The 9,331-nt window shown below is 46.4% G+C and overlaps 1 protein-coding gene across 1 annotated transcript in view; it reads left to right on the top strand.

The window, feature by feature from the left end:
- The first annotated feature begins 2,121 nt into the window (after nucleotides 1–2,121).
- LOC147721189 (ETS-related transcription factor Elf-1-like) overlaps nucleotides 2,122–9,331 on the top strand; it is a 263,214-nt gene continuing 256,004 nt past the window's right edge. The window contains exon 1 of the transcript XR_015309863.1: nucleotides 2,122–2,353. The gene's annotated coding sequence lies outside the window, so the exon portion shown is untranslated. The remainder of the gene's footprint in view (nucleotides 2,354–9,331) is intronic.

Genomic DNA, 9,331 nt, shown 5'->3' with positions numbered 1-9,331 from the left:
TATCATGAAATGAACTTCACCTGTAAACCGTGAGCAGAAAGACGAGCTTCGTGGATCCTATGATCAGAGGCTCTTATGCTGTCAGACAGAAAAGATGTTATGCAGCCAGAGAAAGGGGGCTCCTGAACCAGTGTGCCACTAGAAGATTTAAAATATTTAATTTAGCAAATATTTCTCAAAAAAAGTAGTCTTTTGAGACCAACAAGATGGTGATCCATGAAAGGGAAGGTCCGGGAACGTGGGCCACTGTTTTGGTGAGTGTCCGGGCCGAATTGTGATCCCAATCCGACCCTAGCACACATCGATGCCTATTGAAAGGGTACTGCTGTGGTCTGGACGGACGAGGTTAAAATGTACCTAGAAGGCAGGAAATGTTCGAGTGTGCAGCGGCAAGAGATGGGTTTAATTAAACGAATGCATTTCCCTATATTTGACCCTACATGACGCAGTGACTGAGCACAAACACGAATACACTGCGTGCCTGTCAAATGAACAATGCACTGCAGGACTCAGATCGTTTGCAGGCGCGCGCCTCCTAAAAAGACGCATCAGGAGTGCCCAGCTCACGGCCTCTTTCTTCTCTTTTGTGTCAGGCCTTCTTGGGATGGTTTACTTCTTTGGAGTTTAAAGTTGGCCGGTCTTTTAACTCGTACTGTCGCGCCCCCTTCTGTGTCCCCCTCTTAACGCCTCCATTGATCTTGAGAGGATGCACATCCCAGCGGGGGGGGGTCACCAGCATGTTTTGGTGCCCTTTGTGGACACTCCCATCTCCCCGCGGCTCTCTGCGGATAGTTCATGTGTATGATTCTCTCGGGGTTTCTGTAGACAGTGTGTCTGATCTTTACTGAGCGCTTGTCCCCCTCGGGGGGGGGGGCTCCTTGCGGACAGTCAGTGTTCATCCTCTGGAACCTCTCCCAGTGCCGTGCGGCCCTCTGCGGAAAGAGCCAGACCCTTGCTAGGAATCTCCCACCTCCGGGACGTCTCTGCGGCCAGTGAGGGCTTCACCCTCTCGGGAGCCTCTCACACCTGCCGCAGGCAGCTCTCCCTCCGGACAGTATCTGATCCTCTCTAGGAATCTCTCCCATGTCCCGCGTCCTCCCCGTCTGCGGGCCGTGGACTCTCCGCCCTCCAAGGAGCCCCTTTCACCTCCCGGGGATCTCTGCGGACAGAGGCTGATCACCCCTCGGACCCTCTGGCTGGTTCTCTCTGCAGGCAGTATCTGGTCCTCTCTAGGAGTCTCTTTCACCTCTGAGACATCCCTGTGGGCAGTGAGCTCCGCACCCTCCAGGGAGCCCCTTTCACCTCCCGGGGATCTCTGCGGACAGAGGCTGATCACCCCTCGGACCCTCTGGCTGGTTCTCTCTGCAGGCAGTATCTGGTCCTCTCTAGGAGTCTCTTTCACCTCTGAGACATCCCTGTGGGCAGTGAGCTCCGCACCCTCCAGGGAGCCCCTTTCACCTCCCGGGGATCTCTGCGGACAGAGGCTGATCACCCCTCGGACCCTCTGGCTGGTTCTCTCTGCAGGCAGTATCTGGTCCTCTCTAGGAGTCTCTTTCACCTCTGAGACATCCCTGTGGGCAGTGAGCTCCGCACCCTCCAAGGAGCCCCTTTCACCTCCCGGGGATCTCTGCTGACAGAGGCTCATCACCCCTCGGACCCTCTGGCTGGTTCTGTCTGCAGGCAGTATCTGGTCCTCTCTAGGAGACTCTTTCACCTCTGAGACATCCCTGTGGGCAGTGAGCTTTGCACCCTCCAGGGAGCCCCTTTCACAACCCGGGGTTCTCTGCGGGCAGTACGTAGTTCATCACGCCTTGGGATTTCGCCTGGGTCCTGTCCGTGGACAGCGCGCGCCTCCCCCTCCCGGGAGCCTCTCCTGCCTTCCTTGGCCTCTGCGACTGCGAGGGCTGCGGACCCTGGTATCTGCTGCTCGCTGGGAGCCCCTCCCAGCTTCCGGAAACCCCCTGCGCCCTCCCTCTCCGCGGGAGGGAGCCGCCCCCACCCCTGCCCCCGGAGGGGCACCTCCTCGCCTCACCTGCTCCCCAGGCCCGCCCGCCCGGCCGCGCAGGGGGTGGCGCCCGGCGCCGTGGGAGGACCTCACCCTGAAGCGGCTGACTCGCTTCTGAGTCACGCCGGCGCTGCTGAGCTGCACTTCTGCTTTCGGACTCAGCCGCTTTCTTGTTTGGACACTGGAGCCTTCAGAGGCGGCGGTGACTGGTTGCCCCCTCCCGGACCCCCGGCCGCACGGAGTGGTACCCCTGCCTCGGTGACAGCGCGCTCCACGGGCAGCGGTCCTCATTGCCCCCGTGGATGCTCTCCGCGCACCTGGACGGAGGCGAGAACCGGCGCCCCTGAGGTATATGGCTGGCGGGGGGCTGGCGGGGGGCGGGTGGGGGCCCGGGGTGTGTGCATTGCTGCGGGAAGCCAGGCTTCCAGGCGCCGAAGAACTTTCTGCACTCTTTATCACATATGGAACAGTCTATTTTTGTTTGAAACGTAAGTTGTTCTGATGTTCTGCGCGGGGAGGGGGAGTGAATATCACATTATATCCCCAGCTTTCAGGGGATCTTCCACTCACGTTTTACTTCGCCGGGCATCTGCCAGGCTTCATTTGACGTCTGCAGGTATGATGCACGGCTTAAAGTTACAGTACTTTGTTTGTACAGTTACTTTCTGGAAGGACGGGGGCATATCGCCCTACATGCAAATGCCCAGGGAGAGGCCATGCGTATTTACCTTTCACCTCGCCTGTCACTTGCCAAAATATGCTTGTCTATCATCACTAGACCTATTTGTCTATCTCTCTCCATATAAGATGTTTACAGTCGTCTGAACACCCCTTTGTTGTGTTGCACAGTGCTTTCTATACAACTGTCTTGTGATCGAATCTGAGTTTAGCAGGGGGTCGAGGCAGGCATCTTCGATGTGGCCCGGGGCTGCCTGCAGCCGGTCTGACGCTCGTCTCCCGCCTGCATCGCCTGTCCCTGTTAATAAGCAACAGTTTATGGCCCTTGGTTGTTGTCAGTAAACCTATCGTTAACCCCGGACCTTTGCTGTGCATGTGTCACCTGGCCCGGGGCTGGTGAGAGCCGACGGTCCGGTGACTTCACAGCCCCGGAGGAGCCTCTTGACGGAGTCCGAGCTTCACTTCACCAATGTTTAGTTAAAAGGTAACCTTTCTCCTCCGTCACTCACAAAGCCTCCCCCAACGCTTCTAATTTCAAAGGAGAATGTACACGGGCCAGCATTGCCATGTCCAAGGTTTTTTGACCTACTGGTTACCAGGAACGAGCTTTGTTTTCTGCAGGGCTCTGATGTATAGGGTCATGGGGTTACTTCACGTCATCAGGGATGCCATGGTCAGTTTCTGACCTTTCCTTACAGACAACTGCTTTCCGCTTCTGTTGTTCTAGGTGATTCAGTAGATGTGAACCAAGACGACAGCTCCCAGAATGCATTAGATTGTTAAATTAAATCCCTGGGCTGACAACTGGTGTATCTGTTGACATGGAGTCATCTGGCATTCGAAGAGGGAGGGTGTGGTGCTGCCATATTGCTTTCCACAGATCTCTTGAGTTTTCCAAATTCAGTGCATGAGAGGCCCATGCAGCGTTTTTCCATTGTGATATATGTGGTTCTGTTTATCTAATTATGCAATCAGAACTACATGTCCCAGAATGCAAATCTGGGGAGGTTGAATTTGATTCATGTATGGTAGCCAGTGCTGGATTTCAACCCTAAATGGGTTGGGGGGAATTGGCGTTATGGCGCTTGTTATTGGATTATTGGACACCGGAGCATTTTCCCAGCTGCATGTTTTTAAACAAAACCTAAAAAACACTTATTATTGAGGGCTTAATGATATGTGTGCTTGTACATTTTCAAGAAACATATCTCTCTCTCTCTCTCTCTCTCTCTCTCTCTCGCTCTCTCTCTCTCGCTCTCTCTCTCTCTCTCTCTCTCTCTCTCTCTCTCTTATATTTATATATATATATATCCGTTGCTACTTCACTGATATCCCATGCTTTTCTAAATTTCTCTTTCGTTAAAGCCCACAGTTAGCAGGGAACTCTTCTTTGAGGTGCGTGGGTGTGAGCATAGAGGGAAAGCAGCCCCGATGCCTGACCCGCATGCTCTGTGCATCCCAACTGGTTACTCCGGTCGCTCTGCCTTGCAGCGACTAGCGTAACCTGTTACCGGATCAGGGCTCGGCCTCGCCTGGGTTGGGCCTGCTGTGAAGTCATTGCTCATGACCCCTGCCAGAAGGATTATTTGGCCCTGCTTTTGTTGCCACACCTGTCGGGCAGGCGGAGATTAGCACAGGTCAGGAGTTATGGCGGTCAAAGTCTACACACCTGACGAGAGGTGTGTTGGTTAGGCATCAAGATTATAGCCAGACTGTTTGGAGGCCTCTGAAATCAATCCGCACGCCCCACACAACAACATCTTTATTGAAACCTGCGGGCTCAGAGGTGTGAGCTGTCAGCGGAGACACGTTTCAACCTGGCTCCTCCCTCGTCTGGGGCCTCCTTCAGGTGAATTGGTAAAGAAAGTCTGCACTTGCAGTACAGGAGTGCAGCGTAGGCACACACCAAAGTACCCACCACGAGGCCTAAGCACTAGAGTATCGGGCCCACTGATGTAAATATAGTCGTCATGGTCTGATGTAGGATAGCCATAGAGAACTAGCACACCTGGCTCACTTTCTACATGTTACTCTACACAGTGTAACAGTCTCCTTTCATTGACCATGGCTTTTGTACAGACACTCTTGCCGTACTACCATAGAGTTTGATGACGCATAAGAGCCACCAAGAAAATGTTGAGGTTGGCATCATTTAGTTATCAGGAAAAGATGCAACCTCAGTGAGGGGAGTTCCAGGAGTAAGAAGTTTTAGGTTTGTAAGTATCATCAACAGTGGGAAAGTAAACATGAACATGGAGATTCCATCATTTTTTTTTTTATATTTTTTTATTTTTTTTTCCAGTGGCTGAGGCAGAACAAATACAGGGATGTAACAAGATACAGCAAAAAAAAAAAAAATAAGGCAATGACACTCAATAGCAAAGTTCAAAACATATAACTCAGATACTATTTCCTGAAGATATAATCATGGTTAAATTAAATCCAATTATCGATAGGAAGCCATAACTTCCTAGCAAATAACTTTTTTCTTCGTCCTTTCAATTTATAAACTGCATTGTCCATTCGGTACGTGTCTAGTAGCTTGCCTAACCATTGTTCAAATGATGGTGGATCAGCATCTAGCCATCTTGAGGTTATACAGAAACGATAGATAGACATTCCAATGAAAAAAAAAAGCTCTTGATCAACAGATAAACTCTCGGATGGAAAATATAAACCAAAGATAGTGACAGAAGGGCATAGTTTGATATTAACATCAAGCAAATTGGTCAAAAAATTCTCTATCTTATTTTTATATACAGTAAGTTTAGGACAACTAAAGAACATATGGCATGAATCAGCTGCTAAAATCCCACACCGGCTACAGTTGATACCTTTCGTAGCGTTCCATTTAGCAAGTTTAGCAGGTGTGTAATACAAATCCAAAGAGGCCATATAGTGTTGGCTTTTAAGAGAGCTATTAATTAATACTGTATTACTAATCTCAAATGCCCTTGCCAAATCAATCCCTTCTATAGACAGTTTCCTCTCCCACTTCTGGGCTTGTTGAACGAGGTCATCGTGCAGCCTGTTAATCATTAACTGATATAGTGTACCAATACGGGCACCCTTCCTACCACTCTCCAAGACATCATTAGACACCATTACATCACTATAAAGAAGATTTTTTTTTTCCAAAAAGCTACGAATTTGTAGATACTTAAAAAAATCATTTCTAGAAAGACCAAATGTGTTTTGGAGTTTGGAGAATGACATTAAAATCCCATCTGAATACATTTGCCCTATTGAGTGAATCGGTCCCAGACAAAGTCGAGAAATAGGGGTGCTTTGAGGAATCCCAGAAGTTGGAATGTTACAGCATATAGGTGTATAGAAATTATATTTAGAAATAATCCGCAACGCTTTATTCATCTGTCTCCAAGCCAGAAAAGCAGAGAAAAAGATCTTGAATTTCGTTTTTTTGTAATAGCTCGGCTCCGTAAAAATCAGTAGTGATTGACGCGCATGATCACCCATAAGCATTTCAAAAATAGATGGGGCCTTCCAGGTTTCGTTGGCATGATCGTGGAATAATAAAACTTTAATAGTTTTGAGAGTAATGGCCCAATAATATATTCTGAAATTCGGAAATCCTAACCCCGCACGTCCTTGCGGAAGAGTACACCACTTAAGAGATCTTCTAGATCGACGATACCCCCATAAAAATCTAGACAACATCCTATCTATTTTATTGAAGAGAGACATAGAAAAGAATAGAGGAATAGTACGAAAAAAATAAAGAAATTTTGGGAAAATTAGCATCTTAATGACATTGGTCCGTCCGTATAAAGATAAATGTAAGTTGTTTAACCGTTCCAAGGTCCTATTGGTAGATAAGAGTAGAGGGTCCAAGTTTAATCCAACGATGTCGTCTATTTTAGGGGATAAAGTTACCCCAAGGTATATAGCGGTGGAATTAATTGGGAGATCAGTGGGTGTACCTGTTTTAGAATGTATGATTTGGGTTTTTGAAACATTCAATTTATAACCAGAAAATTTGCCAAATTCACTAGCAACTTCGATTATTTTAGGTAAAGCAGTGGATGAATCAGGGGTTACAATGGCCACGTCGTCTGCGTATGCTAAAACTTTGTGATCTATTTCCTGGAGTCGGATTGGGGGAATGCCAGGTTCTGTAATTAATCTGTTCAAATAAGGTTCTAAATAAAGTGCAAATAAAAGTGGAGAGCAGGGGCACCCTTGTCTGGTCCCCCTAGTGATAGAAAATGATCTGGAAATGTCAGTACCTAGTCTTATTACTCCTTTTGCATTGAAATAAAGTGACTGTACAGCCTTAATAAATTGTGATGGAAAACCCTTCCATTCTAACACTGACCAAAGGAACCCCCAGTCTACTCTGTCAAACGCTTTTTCAGCATCGAGTAGAATCACTCCGACTGGGGATTCCTTTGCTTGGGCCCAATCCAGCAGTGCAATAACACGTTTAACGTGATCTGTAGTATCCCTATGTTTGATAAACCCGTGTTGAATGTGAGAGACCAGCATGGAGATTCCATCAAATTGCTTGGTGTAATGAAAACCTGGTTTTCAACTGACCCCAAACCGATGTGCGTTTTATGGAATCATTTTTGAGACCCAGAACGTTTTACCAAACTTCAGCAAAAGTGTAGTGGAAAGCCTGTAGCAACCAAATACTGCACACATCCGCCTGGTAATATTGCATGTGAAGCGCAAATCCATAGCTGCATAATCCTCAGGCCCATGCCGTCTCACATGTGAAACGTTTTGTTGATCTATCACCCACCTGGTCCTGAAGGCTGATTTGCTGATCGCTTAGAAGCCCAGTTGACATACACGATGACACTAAATACAAACTCAATAATTCTCATAGATATGAGTATCTTTCTGATCATCCTGACCATCTTTCTATCTAGCAGTTTCTTTCCAAATGAAGAGAGGTACATCCATATGTGTTCAAATATATCCAATTAAACCATTCTTGGCAAACTGTTTGTTTCATTCTAGATTTAAAAAATGAGCTGGCCTACCTAACCTTCAGATTTCGCGAGCTGGAGAGGAAGTACCAATGAAACTGTTTGCACAACTTTTTATGAGGAAGGCACTTTCTTAGTGCTCTTAAATTTTAAAATAATACTAAAACGAACTTCGTTTTTCAATAAAAGAATTCAATTCCTTCTAATGTTTTTCTCCATCCATCAAAAAAGTATTCCAACCCCTTCTTAATTTATCTTTTATTTTAAACTCTATCACTACAATAACATATCCAACATGTTTCAGAAATCTTGCTTTCTTCCTCGGGGTGCAATTTAATCTAACTTCTTACAGAATTTGCTGAAGATATTCTTAAAAATATCTTTTGTGTTCATAAAAGTTGAGAAACTACATTGGTACCCTGGAGAAGAAATTGGGTGTGTAGGAAGAGCACTGTGTCAGGGTGCCAGATGGCACCAATGCTCTTTCTAAAAACCATCCAATGTAGGAATTTTAACATCAAAACCGTGACCTGCAGGCAAAAAGTAGAAGAATTAATGACCTCTCTGACAGTGCTTTAAATGGGAAAAAATAAGTGCAGGTACTCATTAAAATGAGCTAGAGGTGTAGTGAGGGGCGGGGCTAAGGGGAAGACATGATGATACTGAACAACTTCTATATTAGTTGCCGCACATACCAAAACGCATGAGAAATGTGTTTATATAAACAAAGCAGGTTAACTCCTTACTCAAAATGAAAGAGAAATGCAATAATATTTGAACATTTCCTTTCTGTGCAATAGTTGCACCTTCTTAATGTCATACTGATAATTGCTGTTTGGCACAATACTATATATTTTTGAGCACACGAGTAGGAAGAAACTGAAAATACCCCCATGTCGCACCAAAGCTCTTATGGCACCAAGTAAATGTAGCAACTCATCATGACCCTCCGGGAAGATATCTTGTCTCTTCCATCAATCTATCCATTCGTCCTTTCATTCTAGCATTTACCCGCTGATGTCCACCATTTAACCTTTACATTCTATTATCTCTTCAGTCTTTCATCAATGATTCAGTTTTTCACCATTCCGTCTATCCACCCTTCATATCTAAACCTGTTTATCCATCCATCAATCCATCTCCAAACCTATCCATTCATCATTTCACTCATCCATCTCTTTTATCCACCCATTACCTCATCCATAAATCCTTTCGCTCACCCATCCATCAATCCTTTCGCTCATCCATCAACCCTTTCACTCATCCATCCATCAACCCTTTCACTCCTTTATTACATCCATCCTTTCACTCAATCTCTCCTTTCACTCATCCATCATCCACCCTTTCATCCATCCTCCCTACCTTTCATTCATTCATCCATCCAAACTTTCACTTATCCACCCATCATCCGCCTTTTATCCAATCATCCACCCTTTCACGCATGCATGCTTGCACTCATCCATCTATTCATCCACCCATCCATACATCCACCCTTGCTCTCTCATCCACCCACTCACTCATCCACTTATCCACCCACCCACCAACCCTCCCTGTTACGTTATTTATGAATCTGTGTCGCAAAGCCGGCATGTACAAACAAAGTGGCACCCATTTTCTTTAAAATACCTCCTGAGAGTGTCTTATCTCTCTCTTTCTTTAACTTTTTTCTTACAAAAACAGGCATACACACAAA

The sequence above is a fragment of the Lissotriton vulgaris genome, chromosome 4_1, assembly GCF_964263255.1.
Source record: "Lissotriton vulgaris chromosome 4_1, aLisVul1.2, whole genome shotgun sequence".
Lineage (NCBI taxonomy): Eukaryota > Metazoa > Chordata > Amphibia > Caudata > Salamandridae > Lissotriton > Lissotriton vulgaris.
Note: the sequence above shows the minus strand (reverse complement) of the source record. Positions and strands in the feature narration are given on the sequence as shown.